The sequence below is a fragment of the Nyctereutes procyonoides genome, unplaced genomic scaffold, assembly GCF_905146905.1.
Source record: "Nyctereutes procyonoides isolate TBG_1078 unplaced genomic scaffold, NYPRO_anot_genome, whole genome shotgun sequence".
NCBI classification, from domain to species: domain Eukaryota; kingdom Metazoa; phylum Chordata; class Mammalia; order Carnivora; family Canidae; genus Nyctereutes; species Nyctereutes procyonoides.
This window is the reverse complement of record NW_026575044.1, coordinates 36,512,924-36,537,884: the sequence shown is the minus strand read 5'-3', so window position 1 is coordinate 36,537,884 and position 24,961 is coordinate 36,512,924. Positions and strand designations below refer to the sequence as shown.

The window sequence follows — 24,961 nt, the reverse complement described above, 5'->3', positions numbered from 1 at the left end:
CCCTCTGATCTATTCTGTTCCCAGTCACCAAATTAATCTTTTTGAAATACTGTTTTCATCATGTCATTGCTCTGCTCATGAAAAAGTGTGGCTCCTGTCTATCGCATGAATAAACTCCAGTATGTCCAGCCAGGCACTCCAATCTTCCACCATCAGGCCCCTGGTCTCTCTCCTTCTTCCTTCATTCCCCAGTGAGAATTCATGTCTTCCATGAGGCAGTTCTTTGCACTGCATGATCTACCTCCACTCTATTCTTCACTTGGAGTTCTCCACTTTCCCTCTCTAGGTCCTTCTATTCAACCTATTGCCAAGGGCTCTCTTCATGTAGTCTCCTCTTCCCAGACTTGCCTTCCTCCTCCCTACTAATGGATATTCTGTTGTCCTTATTACCCTGAGACATTTTCACAACTTGTGAGGATTGAGCAAATGCTAGATGAGTCTATTACTTATGGGTCCAAGACTTGGCTCTACCATTCTCCCTATTTATTGTCCTCAGTAGATCGATGATGCTTGTTACAGTATAATGAACAACTTCAGGGATCGGTTTGAGTCAGATATATTTATGGGAGACTTTGTTAGTTGCCCTTCCAATGTCTCCCTTCTTCCTTACCAATGAGATCCCTATTTTATTCAGCATAATAATGTGCCCGGCTATAGGGGTTTAATCTTAAATATAAGCAAATCAGGACACTCACTGCTCAGCTTCCATTACAGCTATGTGGCTATGTGATACTGGACTGCCAAGTATGCTAGACATCTTTGAGAAGTGTTTTGTTTCCTCATAAAAAGCACAGTGTTTCAAGAGAAAACTCAGTAATATAGAACCTTTCACTTCTTGCTTTACATATCCTTAGGATGTATGAGACCCATATTGAACATTTTGCAATAGTAAGCAGTTGGACAAGAAGAACCTGGGTGGTTGGTGTCTTCGTTGAATTGGTGTGTCAATATGCAACTCTCAGCCTCCTGTATGTGAGATAGTCAAATCCCTTTAATACGTAAGCCACTGTTAGTTGGGTGTTCTATTACTTGCAGCTGACCTCATCCCTAACTTGTTCAACTTATATTTGTATTTCCAGAACCCTAAACAATGCATGAATTTAACCAAATGTTTTGAACCAGTACAGGAGCTGATCTTGTCATATTTCATAAAAAAGGAGATCTTCAGGAAATTAGCATTGTGTGCATGCACATCTAGGTAGATTGCATTTATAAGAGAAATGAACTCTTTCAATGACAAACTTTAAAATGTTAATTCATAGCCATAACAATCAATTCAATAATAGGACATTTGAGGAAGGCAAAACAAAGGAAACAGTAGAAAGTGCGCTAATCTTACTAACAGGAAAAAAAGTGTGCTTTGGCTCACTTTTTAAAATAACCAAGTTTTTAGCTGTGAATAAGGTTCCACTAATACTTATCTCCACTCTTTCATTTTATGTTTCTTTGTGAAAGCTTTCTTCAAAGCAATATTCCTGGCCTTCTTTCCTCTCTTACTCATTTCTTCCCATGAAAATAGTGAACTACTGTATAAGAAAATTTGGGAGAGACTTCTGGGCATACTCCAGCTAGCCTCTCCCTGGCTTTCCAGGCTCTGGTGGAGCAGCTTGACCTCTGGATGTAAATACCTCTGCTAATCCATGCAGTAAGTTTCACGGGTCTTGATCTGCCCCCACATAGGTGATGCCAGCAGTTTGAACAGACAAGCTCAAATCCAAGGGGATATATTAGGAAACTTGATTGTGGCTATTACTTGAACATAGCTCTCCAATGCAGATTTATTAGTAATTAAGTTGATATTTTGATCTCCATCAGCCTCTTCCTTAAGTCTACGGCTCAACTGGTTTCAAATACAGGAAGGGAAGAGTTTGTTGTTAATTGGTGACCTGGAATGCTGACTTAGAGCCATGGGGGTCTGGAATTCTTCTGGGATGCTTCTTATTTGAGTCTCAGAAAACTCAATCTTCTCATTTTTGAAATCATAATAACAATACTATTTCTGATTAGTTATTTATTAATTTATTCAGCGACTAATGAATATAATATATGCTATATTCATTTGCTGAATATACAGTGGTCAGCAAAAATAGACATGACTCTTTAATAAAAAAATCAAATATAAAATTAGATTATTCTGAGTGCTACTAAAGAGAAGGTCAGAAGGTCACCTTCCATGAAAACTGATAATAAGGGGATTTGATTTAATCAGGGAGATCAACAAAGGCTTTTTTGAGGAAGCAATTCTTAAAAAGAGGAACAAATTGGTATTAACTAGTTGAAGGGAAACAGAAAGGATATTTTAGGTACATGCAAAGGCCCTGTGATAGGGAGGAGAATAGCAAGTACAAGGCAATTAAAAGAGTCCAGAACAGATGGAGGAGAAGGAAATAAAGTGATATTTTAGATGAAGTTAGAGAGCCAGGCAGGGGCTAAATCATGTAGAACCTGGAAAGCCACATTAAATAAGGAGTTTGGTCTTTATCTTTTTTTTTTTTTTTTTGAGATTTATTTATTTTTTCATGAGAGACAGAGAGAGGGAGGCAGAGACATAGGCAGAGGGAGAAGCAGGCTCCCTGCAGCGAGCCTGATGCGGGACTTGATCCCAGCACCCCAGGATCACTTCCCGAGCCAAAGGCAGATGCTCAACTTCTGAGCCACCCAGGCACCCCGAGTTTGGTCTTTATCTTAAGAATGATGTTTTAACTCCCCAGGCCGTTGAGACTCCCAAAATTCCTGTCCTGCTTCTTGGTCTCTCAGCCGGACTCAGAACTTGAGGTACAACAGAATCAATGAGAGGGTTTGTTACAGAAGATTTCTGAGTCTCTCCCAATTATTTGTAGTTCTAACAAGAGAACTACAAGACCTACTGCTTCCTCAGTGCCCACACTTTGAGAACCACCGTTCCAGGAGAAAGGCAGCTTTAAATGGGCTTCCTTCCTCTCCGGGATGTCGGCAGCATGATTTCTCACTGCCTTGGTAACTTCCCAATGTCCTTAAACTAATGTTTCTTTTCATGTGTTGTGTATGGTCAGAGAGAGGGCTGTTCTGAACCACCTACTCTGCTGTTGCCAGAAGAAAATCTTCCAAACTAACAATGACGGCTAATACAGAGAAAGTATTGTGTGTCACACTGTGGCTGGCATGGCTGTTCATTGTACAACTCTAGGGGGCATGATTCACACCGTGTTTTAGATGACTGGCAGCACAATATTGGTTGAGTTGCACAGTGCAGCAGCCCGGTGTAGCTGAGTGCTGTGCCCTAAACTTCATATGTTTTATTATTTCATTTATACCACAAACTTTCCATTATCCTCAGTTGCAGATGAACAAATTGACACCTTGAATGAATCCCTTTCATTCTGTGGCTTGTCAACTGCTAAGACTATTTCTTGACATGTGGGAAACAAAGTTTGCACGAAGCCTTTGAACTTCCCACTATACCGATCTGTAAAATGGGCACAATAGTATTGCTTCTTCGCCTCAGAGCTGAGTGAACTAATGAAGCAGCGGACTGAAACTGCTGAGAGTTTTGGGGAGAAGAGAATTAACTTTCATGATCTCTACTCTGTTCAAGAAAGTGATTTTGTGACGAGGGTATAAACACTTCCAGTTGTTAAGCAAGCAAATGAAGACAAGCACCGAAGCAGAGCGAAGGCCAAGGCAGGTGTTTCAAATAGCACTGCAGAGCGATGGTAAGAGGCAGTCACTTTTCAAATGGCACCCTGCTTTAAAAAGCAACAGTTTCACCCACTGAGGCGTGTAAGAGCAAGTTTCTCCGCCTCCAGTTCTCCTCCTTCCCTTAAGGACAGCAGGTGTTCAATCCATTCCTTCTTTGGTTTCTTCTCCTTCCTCGGTGACTAACTACAAAGTGCTAATTTAAAAAGTAAGGACTTGGAGAGCGCCTAGATCCTCCAAGCACTGTTATTGCATTGTTATTACAGACCCTTTACTTAGAGGTCACAGGTTCAAATCTAGGCTGAGTCAGTAGTGACCGCACATCTAATGGCTGGCCATCTGTGGGCTGTTTTACCATTCACGTGAGATAAATGGATGACCTCAGCTTGCCCACCAGGATACAGCAGAATGGGCCAGCCACTGGTTGGCACTTGGCACAGAGGCCATGACCTCAACTGGTAGCTTTAGCCCTCTGAGATTGCTTCCTAGAGAATGTGCACATGGGGCAAGGGAGAAAGGACGTAAGTTGCTTGGGAGAAAGCAAGAGCCATTGTCTTATCTTTCTACCTTCTTGATTACAAAGGAGATGCATCTTTTCAGACCTAGGGAAGGGATTGACTTCCTGGTTTGTCAGGACTTTATCCAGCAGAGGAGAGCAGATAGTTGCCCGTGGTAAATGATGCAGGTGATGTACAGAGGAACACAGTTCTTGCTTTCTTGACTAAAAAGAGGAGCCGGACTGGAGAACACTCAGAAAGGGATATGACAGGGAAGAATAGGCAGGAAGCTCTAGAAAGGTAGAGACCTCCATATCTTCTTTGCACATGGAAACAATCATGTAAGCCTCAGAGGCCCAGAGAAGCAAACAGTAGGATGACCTGTTGCTTCTCTTTTGCCTGATTGTCTCCCAGCTGGATCCATGCTCCCTGTAGCAAGGCCAGATCTCCATCTCCTGCTCTCATCATCTACCACAGGGTCAATGTCAAAGACTAGTGTGGACATGGACACCCTCACCCTCTAGTAAGGTTATTGCCATTTCTGGGTCCAGGCAGTCCCAGACAAGTTTTGGCTCAGAAAACCAAAAAAGGGCAGTTGAGCTGTTGTTGTTGTTTTCAATTTGAAAGTAGTCATTTATTAAATGATGAAATTACAAATAATAATCATGGTAAATATCTTAGATCACCCTTCTAATAATCTTATTGATCTGGTCTTCCCTGTTGCCAGCATCTCCACCTTCTACAAAATGGGTAGTCTTTTTCTTCATTCTCCTTCATGGAGAAGATAATTCGAAGAGCCATAAGAGGTTGTTTGCTTCTTTGAAACGTTTTCCAATAGTAGAGATCTCATGAATCCCATCCTTCGAGCAGATGATGCCATATTTACCAAGAGATCAAGTAATCAATGTGTTGCCTGTCAGGCAATTCACTTCTTGTTGATCTTGCCATAACCACGCTTGTAGATCAATTCATTCACTGACTTCAGGTTTGCCCCCCCCATGCTATATATGATTCCACAATCCTTAGCATGTTAACTGAAGTCTTGTTGAGCTGAACAAAGGTGCCATTGAAGATTTGTCGAGGGTGAAGAAGCTACAGCACCTTTTGAACCTTTGGCCTCACACCACTGATACTCTGACCTTGATGACAAATGCTAGTGTGGGTTCTGCAGGTACATAGAAGTTACCAGCTTTTCTTGCCACCCTCACCACACGAATCTTTGTCCTGTACATCTGCCTATATTCTTTGCGGTAATGCTTTAACTTTTCACAAGTAAGCTTCCTCCTTGCCTTCTTTGGGCAAACATCTTTCTTAGACGTTTCGTCTTTCTTTAACTCTGTGAAATTCCTTTGCTTTTTCTTAAGTGTTTCTGGCACAGCAGGAACCTTCTTTTTCTTCCTTTCCATACCCTCTGTGGTTCTAGGCAGAAAAGAGGGGGAGCAGTTGAGTTTTAAGCTCCACTTGTTGTTTCCACTTATTACATTATCCCTATTACCAAAGTCCTTGCCTGAATCCAAGGGCAATTTACTAATCACCAAGTCCTTTCCTGACCTTTGTTTGAGCCCGTGGATCTTTATCACACTGTCAATATAATCTAATATGGTGGGATCTACATTGCAGTGTGTCAGCGTGTAACTGAAGCTGAGGCGGTTGTAGTCAAGAACATGGACTCTTCTGTCCAGCAATCTGGTGGTGGAAGGGAAAGACAAAGTCATGGGGCAGGAGGCAGAGTCTGCAGGGTGGTTTGTGAGAACAAGGAAGAGTTCGTGCCTATTTTTTCAGTTTGGGAGATGGTGAAAAGGGAGAATAAAAAATGCACCAGGTAGAAGGGGAAGTCATTTCTAGCCAAGTGCCAAAGGTGAGTAGAAAGGAAAAGAATCAACCGCAAAGAAAGAAGAGGAATTCCTGGAAGTGGGTCAGGGGGACATAAGGGTGCTATTATGGATATGCTTCAGATATGGAGAGGGAAATCCTGGCTCTTCATCAACGATGTGCTCTCTTTTCTTTGCACAGTAGACTCTTCACTGAGAGGTGACTGGGAACCTGAGGGATGTGCCAAAGATATGGGGGAAGGGGTAGGTGGCTACACGGGGATAGAAGCGGAGGGCTGCCCACCAGGCTGGGCTCTGGTGGATTTGCATCCCTATCTGTGTATTACTATGATCTTTAAAGCCATCCATAATGGCTTGGCTTTCAGTAATGCAGTGGGGGCCACTGCCCTATATTACAGAAGGAGGTTTGACATGAAAATTGGAGAGAAAGCAGACCATAGAGAATTCTGCCCAATATATCATGGAATGGGAGAAAGAAAAGACCAAATGAGATTGTCGAAAAGTTTTCAAAGAACTTTACAAAAAAACTTTTCTCTGCTTTAAGTCAAACAGCATGGAAAATAATAATATGGCGTTCAAGCTCCATGGTCTCTGTTGGGGGTGATGCTGGAAGAAAAAGAAAATGTGTTCTGTTGTTAGTCATATTTTAATTGGTCACAATGTGAGGCAAAAGTTCAAAACTAAATGCTGGAAATATCTCCCCTCTGGAACATTCAATTAAAATCTGTGGGGGGAAAAGCTTCAAAATGACAGCCAGAGAATAACAACAATAATAGCAAAAGTCCCCATTAACCTGGACTTGAGGGAGGCAGACTTGAAATGAGTCATGTGTGTGTATGTGTGTGTCCATGTGTGTGTGAGCACATGTGTCTGCATGTGTCTGTATGTGTGTTTCAGGGGCATGGGCAGGGGGCTGGAGTGGTTATCTTGCCACTTCTAGCAAAGACTCAGCCTAGCCTAGGTGTTTAGCATTATGACTCCTTCAAGGGTGTTTTGCTCTGAGTGAAAGTGTGATGTGGACAGAATTCATCTTTGTCATCTGAAATCCTGCTTTTCCATACTCTTTCTTACGCTTCAAGGTTCCTGCTTCCAACCCTTAGGAATATTGAGTATCTTCTCTCGTGCCTTCACTCAAAAAGGATTCGAAATGCATTCACACTAAGGTAAAAATAACTGAAGATAGAAAAGATCAGTTACTTATCTCAGGAGTATTAGCACTTTAATAAGGCAGGTCTTAGGTAAAATAAATGTTACTGAACTCTGAAATAGCATCACACGGATAGAAGCCTATTCTGCTTATTTATAAAAGGCATTTTGAGACCATCCCACACTCCTGCCAGCAAGAAGCCTATGTGGGATAGCTTACAGAATTACTTGGATCCTAGAGGGATCTTAGAAATTTTAACATACTGTATTGATTAAGATGATGTCAAAATCACCATAATAAAAACTGGGGATTATTATAGACAAAATGATCTATGAACTCTTTAGCATTTAACATTCCACTTGACAATTTCTTTTTGTCCTCAAAGGAGAAAGTCACATGCCTTACAGGAGAGGTTCAGGTGTGCACACATGTTTGAGCATGTGCACATCTGTGCCCCAAATCACTGTGCAGCACACATTCCACCCGAAGCCCCATGCACTTATGAATTCACTTGGTCCTCAAAGCCACCTCATGAAGAAGGTTCTATTATCTCAACATTACAAAAAAAGGGGGCCAAGACAACTTGAGTGAGTTGCCCAAGTACATGCGACATGCAGATGGTGGAGCTGGGATGTGAACTCATAGATTCAACAAGGGGACAGTACCTGGGCTCTAACCAATCTGTAAACTGGCTTTGAAAAACTTAGGATGAACTTCACAGAAGCAGCTGTTTCTGAATAGGTGTTGAAGAATGAGTTTTCTGGGTTGGGTTGGGAAAGGTAGAGTCTCGTCAGTCTTCCACATGCATGACACAGCATGGTAGAGCTGGGGAATGCAGTAGGTCAGCAAGGAGAGCAGCATAGGAGGCACACAAAGGGTGGTCATGCATCCCCACTAGCCCATGGCGGTCTGGGTGTTCATCTCTTTTCCCAGCATAATTGCAAATGGCACTTGCTTTTACTCTCAAAAAAATCAGGGTTGGGTGATGCTTCCTGGTGCCCTCACCGACGGGGGTCTGTTCCTGTAGAACCTTGAAGGGCATGCTGCAGAGGTTGGATTTTATTCTGTGGAGTGGAAAAACATGGTTGATAGCCAGAATTGGTTGGAGAAAGGACAAGAGGCATAATGGAGACCCATCCTTCTGGTACTAAAGGACTTACTTTGTAGGATTATGGAGAAAATGAAAATAAGTAGGTTGAGAACAGCATGGGATGTATCAAATGCTCAGCACATACTCAGTAAGTGGGGTCTGCAAGCTTTCAGATGGGCAGGTCCAGGGTAAAAATGGTGAATACAGCCTGAAAAATAGAATCCAAGGAGCACCTTGAGATAGTCTGGAGGTGGGGAGGCAACATGAGGTATGAAGATTTCCCTAGACCCCGATTTTGGAATTTTAAGAGTTCAGCACACTCAGCTGAGGGCTGTTACACTGAATGCTTATTCAACCTCATTCTGGCAGAAGGAGAAAAAAAAAGCCCAACAACTGAAAGCCCACATTTTAATGCTCACAGCTGGGAATCTGGTCAGGGTCGTGTTACCAATATAAACAGCGCAAAGCCAGCAGTCTAATACTAATATCTAATAGATCGAGTATCACACATCAGCATCACACATCAAACACAGCCTGCTTTTGAAGCAGATATCAAATAATGTTTCCACTCTTGATTATGTTCCCTTTGTTCTAAGGCAGTAAAAAAGAAATGAGTGAAGAGTCCCTGGTCACATTATTTGGGGAGTTGGTAACAGCAGGCCAAACAGTGAGTAAGGAAAAATATTTATTTATTAAGCACCATCAGTGCACCAGGGACACGGTATAACATTACATTAACCCTGCCAACAGTCTTAGGAGTAGGGATCATTATGCCCATTTTATGGGTGGAGAAGCTGTGTCCAGAGATCAAAGAGTGGACAGTTATACCAGCAGTAAGTACTAGAGCTAGGATCTAAATACAAGCACTTCATAAGAGCTGCCACATTTTTTGGTAAGGATTATACCATCATGACATCAAAATGTGTAACGAGAGATAATTTCATACTTTCAGGTTCCTGACATTGGAGCTGCTTATGGCTTATCTTCAATTGTTAGGAGGGACATAGGCACCGTGAATTAAAAATGTTGAGCAAGGAGCAGTGAACCCAAAGAGGAATGGCTAAGGTGGAAAATCTGGAGAAAGTCAGATAGTAAATACGTAAGTGATGAGAGCGTAATGAAGATTGGTAGTACTATGGAGAAAAATAAAACAGAAAAGGGTTAGAGAGTTTGGGAAGAAACTTGGTTTTACTTGAAATTAATAAATAGGGGCATCCCAGGGTGGTTCAGTGGTTTAGCGCCCCCTTCAGCCCAGGCATGATCCTGGAGACCCGGGATCGAGTCCCACGTCAGGCTCCCTGCGTGGAGCCTGCTTCTCCCTCTGCCTGTGTCTCTGCCTCTCTCTCTCTCTCTCTTTCTCTGTGTCTCTTATGAATAAGTAAATAAAATTTTAAAAAGAAGTTAATTAATAGTAGAAACAGTAAGTGAATATATATATGGTGTCCCCCTGACATCTTGCAGCCCTGGAACCTCATGGATGATATAAAGTGGGTTTGAATTCTGCTTCTTGCAAGCTGTCTGATCTTAGGCAATGTGTATAACCCTTTGTTTCCTCGGCTATTCTGGAGAAATAACAGTATCCACCCCATGGGGTTGTTGTTAGGGTTGGACGAGGGTTAGATGAGTTTCTGCATGTCCATACTCCGAGTACTCGGCATATGTGGTATGCTTTTGAAGAGCACTGGCCTTCATTGCCAGCTTCTAGGAGTGACATCAGTGGCCCACCTGCAGCTCTGGTTGTTACTGTATCATGGCTTTAGAAATGGATGTCCCTTTGCCTTGTCATTTGTCCGCATTTGGAACTCATTTGAACTTGACTTTGACTCAGAGTCTCCTCTTCCTATGTTTTTAGCTCTTTTCTTACTCTGGTCTTAGAGCATCCAGGAACACATTTACACACACTTCACAAACTCTACACACATCAAACATAACTATCCCTTCCCTTCTGAGAAACCATAAGGAATCAGAAAGGAGTTCCCTCAGGTTCTTGACACTAGGTGTATAAACCCCCCGAATCTATCCATCTTTCCTCTTTACCCCCTGTGAAGTCCAGGCAAGTGTGCCTCGGGTTGAGGACAGTCCCCGCACTGTGCTCTGCATACCATCCTCTTACTTCTGACAAACCTTAGACTACCACTTCTGGTTTTCAACCTATTTTCTTTCCAGGATTATTCCTATATACAAGTTCAAATTTAAAAATCTCCCCCATTCATCTTTGTCTTCTTGTTTTCCAATAAACAGCACAGCATCCATGTCAATGCTTGACCTCTCCAATCTTGCCTCCACCTCAGCACTTGACCCAACTGCCCTGGCAAAGTCATCAATGACTTGCATTTTGCTAATTCCAATGGATACTGTTTGGTAGCAACCAACCTACGTGACCACTCTTTCTTTCCAGAAAACATGCCTTCCTTGATGCTGGTTTCCTGATCTTCCTCCTACTTCTCTGGTTATTACTCAGTCCCCTTTGCCAGTTCATCTTCTCCCTCAGGAAATTTTTTTAAAAGATTTTAAAAATTTATTTATGAGAGACACAGAGAGAGACAGAGACAGAGGCAGATGCAGAGGGAGAAGCAGGCTCCATGCAGGGAGCCCAATGTGGGACTCGATCCATTGTCCATAGGATCATAACCTGAGTCGAAGGCAGATGCTCAACCACTGAGCCACGCAGGCATCCCTCACTCAGGAAATTTTTAATTTTTTATTCTGTCCACTTCTCTCTGCCTCCATGGCTACTACCTCAAGACAAAGCATTGACTTCTTCCACCTTGACTGTTCAACAGGCTTCTGAATACTCTTAATAGGACCTCTCTTCAGATGCCTGCACTTTAGTGATGACCCTCATATCTGAACTCCTTTACTAGCCTCCTTGTTCACCTAGAATAAAATACTGTCATAGTAATGATCCTCATCATGGCCCAGAAACCTCTGCTTGTTCTCCATGGCTCCCTTCTTCAGTTTCATCTTATATCCTTTGATCTGTCACTTTCTGCTCCTGACACACTGGCTTCCTTCTTGTGCCTCAAGTAATCATGTTTTGTTTTTGTTTTGTTTTTCCCCAGCATCAAGACCTTTGAGTGAGCTCATCCCTTGGTCTGAATGCTCCTGCCCCATTCTTTGCTAAATTCCTGTTTATCCTTCAGGAACAGAACTTCCTTAAGAAAGTTTTCCAGAATGTCAGTGAACTAGGTTGAGTCTTTCTATTATAGGCTCTTACGGTACCTTGTACTTCTCATTCATAATAGTTATTATGATGGACTGCTTGTGTAGTTTGGGGTTTAACCCCTCCTCTCTGATGTTTGTTTGTAAGTCCATCAAGATGTATTCCAGCATCTCTGTTTTCCCACAGTGCTCCTAGCATCTAGAACAGTGCCTGGACCACGTGGAATAAATGAATGAGAGGAAAAACCAACTTCAGTTTTCAAAGCCATTATTTCCAAGGTAGACCTGTGAAGCTGTTGTACATAATATCCAGGTACTTCTAAGGGTCAAACTCAGAGCTGCTGCCTTCCCTAAGCACTTCATCATCTCAATTCCCTTTTCCCATTGGTTTCAGGACTCTATCCAGATATCTACTACCACCACCACTTCTTTAAGCCCTGTTTTGAGTATTTCCTTCCCAAACCCTCTCTGGTTCTCATCTTCTCCATTTCAGCTACTAGTGTCACCATTTCCTTTACTTCTTTAAAGTCAAAAGTAGGAAGCTTTAAAAAGAGCATTTAGAGTTCTTCTTTTTTTACAAGATATTATTTATTTATTTTGAAAGAGAGAGAGAGAGAGAGAGAGAGAGAGGAGGGGGAGGGGCAGAGGCAGAGGGAGAGAAGGAATCTCAAGCATTCTCCTACTAAAGGCAGAGCCTGATGCAGGGTTTGATTGCATGAACCTGAGATCATGACCTGAGCCAAAATCAAGAATCAGAGTCTCAACTAACTGAGCCACATAGGCATGCCTAATGTTATATATATATATATATATATATATTTGGTTATAGAGGTATTATATGTTAGTATTATATAAGTTATATAATACTTACAGAAGTATTATATGTTCAGAAATTTGAAAAGTGTATTTATAAAAAAAAAACAAGAAAATAAAAATCAACTGTCTGACCAGCAAATTGTAACTATTTTGGTATATACTATTTCCAACTTTTTCTTTACATACATATGTTATTTTTGAAGTGAGTGTGGCTGGGTGCTGCCTTCCTTTTTAAATTAACATTTATATTATGGGAATTTTCAAAGTAGAACTATATGATTAATCCTTATTAACATGTTGTTATTTTTATCTAATTGTCTTTATTTTTGAGTATTGTAAAACAAATATCCTATAACACTTCTGTGTGTATCTCTAACACTAAAAGCTTTTTATTTTATTTTATTTTTTACTAAAAGCTTTTTAAAACCATAACTGAACTGTCATTATCATACCTGACAAAATTAACAACAAATACTCAACTTCATCTCATTAGATGATGTTTGGTTTTCTCTGATTGTTTTAAAAATATCTTTTTACAAGTAGCTTAGTTTGAATTAGAATCCAAAATCCAAGTATTGTTTATATCCACAGATTTTTTTTAAAATTTTTATCTATTTATGATAGTCACACAGAGAGAGAGAGAGGCAGAGACATAGGCAGAGGGAGAAGCAGGCTCCATGCACTGGGAGCCCCACGTGGGATTTGATCCCGGGCCTCCAGGATCGCGCCCTGGGCCAAAGGCAGGCACCAAACCGCTGCGCCACCCAGGGATCCCTATATCCACAGATTTTAAAAGTAGAAACATATTTTGCAACCTGCTTATAATCTACTTTTTAAATTTAAGAATATGTTATGCACATTTTCCCATATATTAAAGATTTTTCTTCACTGATTCTAATATTTATACAATATTCCGTACTTTTCATATCCAACATATTATTTTTGGACATGTAGATTATTTTCAATTATATCACCTATGAGTAAGGTTTTGATGTATATACATGAGACATGACTCATGAGAAGTAGAGAAAAACCTAGGCTCATGATGAATAAAAATACTTATAATGTTTTTGATATTGCCAATTGCTCTCCAGAGAAGGTATACCATTTACTTTCCCATAAATAGTGTATTCCTTGAAGACACTAGGTATAATTGAACAATTATCATATTTTTACCCAAATTAATAGGCAAAAATAATATCTTGTTTTTTTTTATTTTGCATACCTTAGTGTGGGTATATATGGCTTCACAAGTTCAGTAGACTTTCAGATTTCTGTGGAAATGTTCCTATTCATGTTCTTTGTTCATTTTTCTAATTTGTTCTATTTTACTATTGATTTGTGAGGCTTTCTTTTTCTTTTCTTTGGTAAATTTTACTGAGGTTATGCTATGAATGTAGCAAGTCTCGTGTTTTTGGAGTTTGTTGTTTGCCCTTCTGGAATTATGTTTTATTTTACCCTGTCATACATATCCTTAGCCAACCCTAATTTATAATTTCTTAATGTGTCAATTCCTCTTTCAAATCACAATGCTGTGACTCTAACCGAACTTAATCAATAGTGCTTCCCTCTGATTTTTTTTTTTTAGAAGCTCCATTCTCTTTTCTAGTTCATTGTGAAGGTTGCTGCCTAATGAATATTTCTATAGACACTCCTCCATCCATGACTCAACAATGGCTTTTTATTGCATAGCAGATGAAACCTAAACTCCTCAGCCCAGTGTTTGCTAACATCCACAGTTTGACTTAAATTCTCTTTTCTAAATGTATTTCCAATTCATTTTGCACAAGAGCCATCCATGGCAGCCTGAACAATGTTCTCACTCTTCCCACCAGACAACTCTTCTGACCATGTCCTTGCTCACCCTCCTTTCAAAGCTCACTGCAGTCCAAATCTTTCCATCTTCAAGTTCCATCCTCCAGTCCAATCTACTCTGTGAAGTCTGTAGGGAGTTGCCTCAGCCCAGGGATCTCTTCTTCCTCTCTTTCCAAATACTTACAGTTAGCTCCATATGTCTTTTAGCATCTCCTAGTTGCTCAATTATTTAATTTTGGTTTTCTAAAAAAAAAAAAAACAAAAAACAAAAATGTGTGATTCCTTTTTTTTAAGAGCAGGTGCTGTGTCATCTTGTTTTGATTCTTCTGTGGTTCATGCACTTGACCCAGGTCTGGACATCTATTAGCACCAAATTCATGATGACTTGACTCTTCAGGGGAGGATGATGCTACTCACATGCTAAGGGCAGAACAAGTGCTGAAATCATTTGCCCTGATAGTGATAAAAATGGTCACAGAACATCTATGATCTTTAACCATGCCTTCATTTTGGCTCGTTTCATACAGTTAACCATGAGCGATTGAGGCAGGAGTGGGATGGAATTTTCATTTGCATCAAAGCTAACAGACTTACTGAGAGCAATTTAGTGATCTCAGTGGATGGAATCATTGTATGGAAAAGCAACCAATGGATGGAGAGTGTCCCCATCTTAGCCAGAGATGGGAAAACATAAGATCCAATCTGTTTCTTTAAAAAAACTAAATGATAAACTCAAGATGATGTTCACAGAAACTGTATTTCCCTTGTTAGGAAAAAAAAAAAGACAGATGAGCTCAATCCTCATGTGGTACAAGTTAAACACTCAGGTGAAAAAGAGAATCCATTTGTTTATGCTCACATTGGAGGAGAACACTGAAAGTCAAAGGTGTATGTCCAGTGGTTTTGCAAAGAGGTGCCTCCTGGGAACCATGACAATCAATGTCATTCATGGAAAGTCACTGACTTTGCTATAGAGAAGGACAAATCATCTCTCACAAGATGTGCTTTTCAAGATTCCATGAGAACTCTACTTCTGGAAATGTCTGAATTAGAACAGAGTTTGAAGGAGTCTAACTCTAAATACAGACTTAAAGTATGAGATAATTGCCCTGGCTGTGCGGCAGGTTTTCAAAGAAATTTTTCGAATGACATGTTTTATCAGAGTATATGTTGTTTTGTTCACTGATGTATCTGATGTACTTTAAAAAGTCCTTGGCAATTAGTAGGTACCCAATAAATATTTTTTAGTTTAGTTTAGTTAAGGTATTCTTAAATTCTTGGTCCTATGATTGGGTGGGTCCATGTGCACATGTATATCGATGGAGAGAAATAAAAAGAAAAACTATGTGCTTGCTCCCTGTGCTTTAATGTCCTGAATAATAACATATATTGATAATAATAATGGTGGTTTTCAACTTAAAAAGTCCTTTCGCCACCCATCCACTCATTCAGTGGATATTTATAGGGCACCGATTATGTATCAGGCACTGTCTATATGTGCTTACAATCTAGGAAAAATAGGCAAATAAACAGACCAATACAAAACATGTGTTAGATACAGTGGTAATCAAAAGGGGCTTGGGGCACCTGGGTGGCTCAGTGGTTGAGCATCTGCCTTCAGCTCAGGTTGTGATCTTGGGGTCCTAGGATCAAGTCCCACATGAATAAATAAATGAAATCTTTAAAAAAATAAAATTAAAAAAAGGGGGAGACTTCAGAAGGACAGCCATGCCAGTCACAGGGGCTCAGGGATGGTTTCCTACAGAAAGTATGTGCAGGCTGGGACTGGAGGAGGGAGGCCCCACTCAAAGGACTGGCCCAGAAGGAAAAGGAAAGAGATATGCCTGCTCTAATGCCTGTCTGAAGAAGATCCTCATCCTGCTCTTCCTCAAGCATCTTCCCCCACCTGCTCTCAACCAGTGGTGAGATGGAGCTGGTCTGCCATGGGATGGGTGGATCCCAAATAAACTGTTGACACCCTTGCTGATGTGGCACTCCCAGCCCTGAGCAGGTGGGGGTCACCTGATGTGTGTCATTCTTCATGTAAGCAGTCTGTCACCACCTCCCCACCAGTGGCTTGCTGAAAGCCCAGTCCAACAGCCATGGCCCTTGGGACTCTGCTGCATGCTGGTGAGAAGTGCCATGGCCCCTGCCCAACCATCAGTCCCTGGACTCTGGTCACCCTGCTGCTGTCACTTCCTTAAATATATCATTTGCTCTCTGCCCCAGTCTCCTGAGAGATTGCAAGCAGGTCAATGTCACTAGGAGGACTCCCATCCTTTTCTCTATTTCTGGAAGAATGGGGGAGAATGATGTACTGTGTATAGCTCATTCTCCTGACCTCAAGGGGCCTGGGGTCCTTTCCTGGGCTCCCCTCCTCTTGGGGGCCAGTTGAGGCTCTCTGATTCCCTCTTGTTTCAGCTTCCATCTAGAGTAACAACTCCATGAATACTGTATGTGGGCTCTGATTTACTGTCTGTGGAATCAGGAATGTGTAATAGTGAAGGCCATTAGTTAGTAATTATTGACTCTGTGCCAGGGATTTTGCAATCATGATCCCTAATGGTGTCAATAACCCTGCAAAGTAATTATCAGTATTAGATGAGAAAACTGAGACTCAAAGAAGTTTCATAATGTTCCCAAAGTCATAATAAGGTGTAGACTTAGGGCTCAAATTCTGGTGCATCTCTCTTCAAAGCTATGGTCTTTCTTGAATGTCATGCGACTACCCATCCGCCCCATCATACTCCTAATGCCTTGTTCACCACATAATCCTCCAAATGGAAACTTCCACTTTCTATGCCATCCATCTTCCTATAGTGGCAGGGAAGAGGTTTCTATCTCCAGATTGTCTCATACAGACCCTGACACACAGTGCCTACATCTCCAGGACACTGGGGCACACTCTTTCACGGTCAACTTCTTCTCCCACCTCCTAACTCTTAGAAACAGTGACAGATTGCAGCTTTGTAGTGCCTTTAAGCCTTTGAGTTTATTATTAAATGGTTGTGATATTCTAGCCACTAGGAATGTAAAGAGATAAATCCTGCCCTCAAGTCCAGGATAAGAGCCAGACTCAAGGTCAAATAATGGCAATGTGATATCAAAAATGCAACCATAGGATTATATCTAAGTGACAGGGATAAGAGAGAGGCAAGGTTAAGGAGTCTGGGAGAATTTATTAGGAAGGTGATGCTTAGGTGGCCCATGAGGTTTGATGGGCACATAAGGGAGGGACAGGACATCGGAGATGGAGGGAGTTAGACTCACTCTTAGGGTCCTATCTTGGCTTGGCCAACCTCATTTGTACCTTCAAGGATAAGACATCTGGCCCCTCTTGATCTCAGTCTTTCCTTTACAGGGAAGATATGTTGTGGAAGCTACCAACAGACTTTCAATAGCTAATATCCTTTCTAGATGAATGCGTGATGTTACAGCAGAAAAACCTGGGGGAGTGTTCTTGTTTACTCAGATGAGCATGAAATTCCTTAGTCTTAACGCTCCCTGCAGTGGGAAGGGCATCTGCCCTTTCAAGTCTCTGGACGTATGTTCAGTAAATGAGCTGCTTGAGTGGCAGTGGGATTGAGTCATAGCTGACCATTGCCATCGATTCTGCACCAGGGGCACCCAGGCAACCCAGCAGCCAGCAAGGGGAAAAGAGGACAAGTTGTCTTTTCCTTTCTTCCTCTGTTACAGGGATTCTGGTAATGATGAATGTGAGAAATGCAGCAAACCAAAAGGAAGCATAATTTAATGTTTTCAAGTAAGATTTATGTATCTAATTACAAAAGTAACACATATCCTTTGTAGGAAAGGTTGAAAAGTAGCGGGGAAGAAAATAGTACTAGTCAGGTCAGTTCTTTACTAAGAACTAGTTTTGTCACTATTCTGTTCTTCATGCATGTGTTTTTGAAAACTAGACAGAGAATAATAGTGTGCTTCATATACTCTCTGTAGCCTATCTTTTTCACTTACTAGTGTGATGAAACAGCCTTAGTACTCATCTGGTGTATTATTTTTAATGGCTTCATAATATGCTTTACACTATATGACTTATCCATGATTTATTTGAGCAGTCTTCTATCACTGAGTGTGGAGATTATTTTTGAAATTTTCTCAACTATAAACAACATTGTGATGAACATCTTGTGGCTATGTCTTTGTGCACGTAAATAATGACTCTAAATCCAGGAAGGGTATTAATCAGGCAGACTGGATTTACAAATAAGCCTTCTGTGAGGCTGTGTAGACAGCAGCTTTGTTTAGAAGGAGTTGCCTCCCCAGGTGTCTGGCCAACCAGAGACCTCACGGTGGGATGGTACCATCAGAGGAAGGGAGGGTCCTTAGCAATTTTTCATGGCACCAGGCTTCTGGTCAGTACTTTGGGAAATTAAAAATAGACCCCCACCCAGGCTGTATATTTGGTCTAAAGGGTACTGTGGGTGGATTCTGGAATTGGTTCTTGAGGGACAGAGCAAAGCACAGTCCTCTGGGATGTGTACACCAGGTAGAGAAAGGGCCTTGAAAGTGCTATGTGGAGAGGGATTCTCAGCAGGCCAGGCTCAGCTAGGTGACCTCAGAGGTCCTTCCCATCTGGAATTCTGATGATCAGTGGAGCTGGTTTTGCAGTGTGACCAGACTCAGAACACAAACATTTAACAACTAAAGTAGCCCCTGTGGAGTTATAGACATGTCTTTCTTCTCTACACTTTCAGCCTGAAACCCACCTCTGTTCTCTCTGATGTTTGGGGTGGGCTGCATCCCTTCCTCAGTCTCCTTGGCTATGAGAAGCTCTGTCTTCCCACAGTAACTATAGAAGCACATTCTAGAGCCCACTCTGCCCAAGTGCTAGATCTCCCTCCTTGAGTCCTGCCAGGTTGCAAAGAAAGTGATGAATTCTACACCCTGCTGCCACCATCTTTTGTTAACAGGCTTCCCATATAACTGGGGCACTTGGGAGGGGTTCATAGTCTTCCTGCTTCTCTTTGGAGGCTTGATAACAGGGTCCTCAGGTTTATGAGGGGCTTTTGTTCGCTTTCAGTTGGAATGAAAACATTTAGCCCCATAGGGACACAAATGAGGGTTGCTACAGGCCTGGCCTGCATTTGGCCAAAATCTCATTCAACACACATTCATTATTAGAATGGGATACATTCATCTGCCCATCATTAAAATCTTTGAAGGCAAGAATCCTTATCTAACTTGTTTGCAGCTATATCTTCAGGCAGGATTAATATTTATTGAATGAATGAATGAAGTACCCACTACGGCAAGGTACTGTGCTAAATGCCAGGAAAGCAACATGGTCTCATGGAAAGGCCATTGGATTTGCAGCCGTATAGTTGTGGGTTCCAATCTACATTCTGGCCTCCATTTCCTCTTCTGAAAAATGGGACTTACGATGCCCACCTCTTATGGAGGTTGCAGTGATTAAATCTGTTGGTCAGATGCCTAGCCCAGCACCAAGATGCAGCAGGTCCTGAGTCCTTATCGTGCTTCTCCTTCTGTGCATTCTGGATGGTGTGTCTCCCTGAGGACCGAGCCAGGCTGGGAAGATGCTGGAGAAGGGAGGGCTGGCTGTTTCTGTTCTGCTGTCGCTCCCCTGTACCTGGTGGAGGAAACTGGCTGTGCCTACACTAAGTCATCAATCTCTTTTCCGGCCCCACACCTGGAACTGGGAACTGGAAAGCATCCGCTCCAGCGGCAGCTGGTTCATCTTACAGCTACAGCCCAGACACACAGAGAATTCAGAAAAGAGAGGAGAAGGAGATTTTTGTCCCTCTCCATGAAAAAAGAGTGAAGCCTCACTTTTATTATGTACACTGGCACATCGGCTTGGCAACTGATGGAGTCCTTTTATGGCATCGCTTTGCATAAGACCGCATGATTCCAACTTACAGTACATCAGAGTTTGATTATATTTAAAAGTCAAACATGGAAGATGCCCATTGTCCACAGCAGAGAAGAAGGATAAGCAGCGACATGAATCATGATTCTTTGTACACTTACATTCCCCAAACTAATTGCTTATATGCTTAAATAAAAGGCTCCACGTTGAGTACCAGTCATTAGCAAATGCAAGCTGATTACATTTCAGAAGCATGTCTGAACTTCCTAAGCCTTATATTTCACACCAGAAACCTATGCTGAAATATTTTCATGTGGTAACACTTTTGATGCAGGCAAAATAATTTAAACAAACAATTAGCCTTGAGAATAAAAGTGTACACAAAAGCACAATTAATGAATTTACTAATTGTTCTTCCCTGCTGTGGACATTGCTCAAAGTTGAATTTTAAGCTATTATATAAATATAAACTACTGTACCAAGCCACAAAGCTGGATGACTCACCATCAGTCATTAACGTTGCCTTAAAAACAAACTTGAGCTCTTGGAGAGAAATTGTGTTCACCTAGGCAGACATTATTTTGAAAATAAAGCAAGTCTTAGATGCTAAACTGTTCTTTGAGTCTTTGGGAAAACGCACACACACACACACACACACACACACACACACACTCAAGAGATTTGTGGGTTTTAATGCCCCATATAAAGATCAGACAGGCAATATTTACCTTATTTGAAATTCTCCATTAGCTGAATAGGAATGAATTTGGTCTGTCCTGCCCATGTGGTCAAGTGAGTCTGCCGTCCCTCTCCCTCACATTTCTTACTGAAATGGAATCAAAATGTGAACTCAAGTGCCTTTTGTGTTTGATATTCTCTATATGAGATCGGAGGCAGCGTCCTCCTCCTCCCCATCTTTTCCTTTTCAAAATCATCTTTTCCTTCTCCTTTAATTCCCAGAGAAACAATGTTTTCTAGATTTGCCTCGAAGGCTGCAAGCTCTAGAAACTGTAAAACAGAGGTTGTTCTCATGTTTTCCCAGCCCGGGAACAAAAGTGGGAGAAAGGAACAGAGGGATATGAGAGGGTTATATAAACTCTGGCAGAACTGGTGGTGTTGCCTTAACCAGAACAATGACAACAACAAAAAGATCTTTGTGTCCTTTGGGTAGTTGTTTTTAAATACTGTTTCAAAAGACTGTTATTACTAATTTTTAGATTTTGTATTAAAGAACATGACAGCAATCACTTATAAATAATGCCCTTTAAAGTATACTTACTTGTATAAAAAATTGATCATTTATATCTCAGACTTTGGCCTGTTAAGGGACTGCATATGGCTTCACATCCATTTCTAAAGTGGAACATTCAGACACCCATCCCTCGGTGGAGTTTTCTTTCTTTTCATTGACATGCTATAATGTGATTGATTGATCTACAATATTGTGGTTCGATCTCAATAGGGACAACTGCAAATAATAAGAAGCTCTAGGATTCTGGAAGAGCTCACAGTGATAGGATATTCTATGGGCGAGAAAAGGATGTGAATGGTTTAACACTGGGGTTCAAGGGCTAAAACTTCTTTGGAAAATTGCTTTATGATATTCCACTAGATGAGAGGGCATAGAGTGTGGAAAAACAGAATGGGAGGTGAAGGAAGGGTGGTGACAACAGCGCCTCTTCTCCAGCCACACCAAATGTCCATAGTGTCCAATGTGTCCTGGTGCTAGGACAGTGGCCTGGTCCTATGGTATGGCTAGGACAGGGAGAGAGGCAGTGTGGTGATGTTGTCTTAGGAGCATCATGAAGGATCCTCTCTCCCATCAGCATTGGGTGTTTTTTTTTTTAAGATTGTATTTATTTATTCATGAGAGAGAGAGAGACAGAGGCAGAGACATAGGCAGAGGGAGAAGCAAACTCCCTGCAGGGACTCCAATGCGGAACTCGATCCCAGCACCCCAGGATCATGACCTGAGCTGAAGGCAGACGCTCAACTACTGAGCCACCCAGATGCCTCAACATCAGGTTTATACTGTAAAGCTCTGTCCACCTTCCCTTCCCACCCCCCCCCAACCAAGCACTGAGGGGAGGAGGCTGCAGGGATAGAGGGGTGCTGCAGAGGGGAGTCTCTTGCCACTCAGGTCATCTTTACTGGTGGTAGGTTGATGAGGTCATGATCTCTTTAATTTTGTCCAGACAACACATTTCTGATTATTTGGGTAATTTCAGCAGAAAAGAGGGCTGTGCCTATCTGTGTGGGAGGAGGCGGAGAGGGGAGGGAGAGGGCAGTGGGGGAAGGGATCTGACTTTGAGGGGACAAAGGACACAGAATAAAGATGGGAGAAGCAGGCAAGCCAAGGTATTTTTCCATCTTTATATTTTGCCCAGGGCCATCCAAGTCCACCAGTGCAAGCCCCTGCTCCCCTGAGATCTACTGGAGAGAAATTTCTACAGGCAAAAAATCTAAGGTATGAGGGCTCTTCTCCGCCCTGCAGAGCCGGGGAAATGCACCTGCCCAGTGGGAGGCCAATGTCCTGGGGGCTCTGCTGGGACAGGCAGCCTCAAAGAGCGTACAGGGGACCATGTTTGCCGTGGTCTGATGACTCCTTTACTACTGAGTTCTATACTCGGGATCCCAGAGGAATGACTGGGTGCCTAGGTGCCCTGTCTCCTGCCTGTGGTTGGACCCTGGCTCAGTCATCTCTCACCTGTGTGACCTTGGGATAGAGTTTTTGACGCTTCTGTATCTCAATTTCCTCCTCTGTAAAGTGGGGATGGTAATAGGACCTACCTTATAGACCCACTGTAAACGTTAAATGAGATAATCAATAGAAAGCACTAGAACAGTGTCTGGCACCAAGTGTCATAAATGTTAGCTAACATCCCAATTGCTTTTCCCTCCAAAGAGTGCAAAATTCACCCCTGTATCCAAGAGAAGAACGAATCAGAACTGCTTGGAGGTTTTTTCTTTTCCTGGAATGGTTTCCAGAATGATTTGGCTTCTGGAGAGGGAATTATAAGGCAGCTGAACTTCTCTGGTTCTGTCTTAGACTCATTATCGTGCAGGAGTAACACAGGTTAATCGCATAGCTAATTAAGAGATAACATTAATGGAATCTGAGTTGGTGCCCTGATAAAGCCGAGCCCTGGCAGATAAATGCTGAGGTGGAGCCAAGCCATTTATTTGAGGAGCAGCAGGGTTCCTATCAGGGCACCAACTCCAGTTCCATTAAAGTTATTGATATTACACCCCGATCTAAAACTGTAAGAAAATTCAATGCATCTTTTTTTTTTCCTGTTTCTTTCTTCTGAGGCGGCCCAGCATTAGCAGTACCAGTTGAGCAAATGCAAGGGTAACTAGGTAATACGAGCCCCTATAATTGAACGATGCATTTAACAATGAATTAACAAATAAAGGAATGAATGAACATAAAGAAATTCATTCAGAGCAAACGCTGCTGCAATTAATATGCTGCCATGCGAAGAGGAATGTTGACAGGGCATCCAGCAGAACCAATCCCTCCCTGCATTGATCAGTTGTTTTTTTCAGGGCTTTGCCTCTGAGCAAATCAATGACGGACCTCAAGTACCATTTCTATATTTCTCCTTGTCTCCTTGCAGTTAACTTGATGAAAGCATTTTGGAGATTTCTTCTCCTCCTTGCTTTAATAAATTCTCTCATGGCTTCTTTAATTGTTGCTTTTTTTTTTTTAACCTTTCTTGGGGAATAATGATCAATTACTGCATTCAGCAAGCTGATGGCTGATGAATTCTATTTGACATAATGCAACCATGATTTAAAGGAAGAGCCATCATGCTAACTACATGGCTGCTTCAGGAGGTGCGACGGGGATTACACTGGACTGTCCATAAAGATTGGGATGTTCTGCAATTAGCGAGGCACAGTTCTGAGAGCCATCGACAGTTTAAAAGATAACCTGACACCAGCTCAAGACAACGGCTTCAGCACACTGTCGTCACCGGTCATGGATTTTGTGACATCCTCACAACTTCCTGCACCCGGCTGCTGCTGCCCCTTGCCTCTGATCCCTACAAACCCCCATTGAGGAAAAATCCCTTCGGAGTCAATATGCTCCAGCAAAGGCTTTGGCCAGGGAGAGGGGAATGAGCCACTGAAGCAATGTGATTTCACTTGGCATTCCTGTGCTGAGAATGTTAAATACAAATTCCATAATGAGAAGTAAACACTGGGGCTGTCTGAGAATTACACATCAGTAAAAAACGGCCTCCTCCCCGGTACAGGCATAACTCGAAGTCAGTCTAAACTGTGTCCAAATGCCAGCTGGAACACGGAAACACTCCACTAAGGGTAGTTCCTATTATTATTGTAGCTGGTATTGCCGGTCGGGTCGTATATCGTGTTTTATACACCTGAGTGAAAGCCAAATGCCACAGCGGCATAACGTAGATGAGTCAAGGAACCATCCCATCTTGGTGATTAGCTGGGATGACAGGAAAATTTGCTCTTGACCGTTTGATTTTGACCTCCTATATTACGATTTCATTGGGAGTGAATTTAAATCCAAGAAAAGTTCTGTCATTTTCTCAGCTATCTAAATTACAAGTTGAAAACTGAACATTGATGCACTTTTGTGTTCTTCAAAATTCCCATTTACTGAGTCTCCAAAGCAGTTGTATTCCTCTCAGCAATTTGCCAAATGAATTGAACGTATCTGAGACACAGAAACTCGAGAGGGAAAATGCCCTTTTCTTCCTCCTGAAATTTTAAGCTGAATTTTTACAACGAGATTAGATGTCATAATTGTCACTGCATATGAAGGTCTATCATTAAACCTTATAAACGCATGATTACACTATTTGTTTCGATTGCCTCATTAAACGAGCAACTCATAAGCATGTAAATACGGGTTAACAAAAACAGTCTATGAAAACTACATGCAAAATGTCCTCACGGTAGGAGGAAGAACTGGCAAAGTAAAGAAGCTCACAATTAAGAATTAAATCTCTAAAATCTACACACAAAGCAAACCAGAGTTTTATGGAGATGGTGACCTACCGTGCCTATGTACTAAAGAGTAAATTCTATTCTGTTCAGTCC

General features: G+C 41.9%; 1 pseudogene; it reads right to left on the bottom strand.

The window, feature by feature from the left end:
* Positions 1 to 4,849: 4,849 nt before the first annotated feature.
* Positions 4,850 to 5,578, bottom strand: LOC129508659 (60S ribosomal protein L7-like; annotated as a pseudogene).
* Positions 5,579 to 24,961: the final 19,383 nt, after the last annotated feature.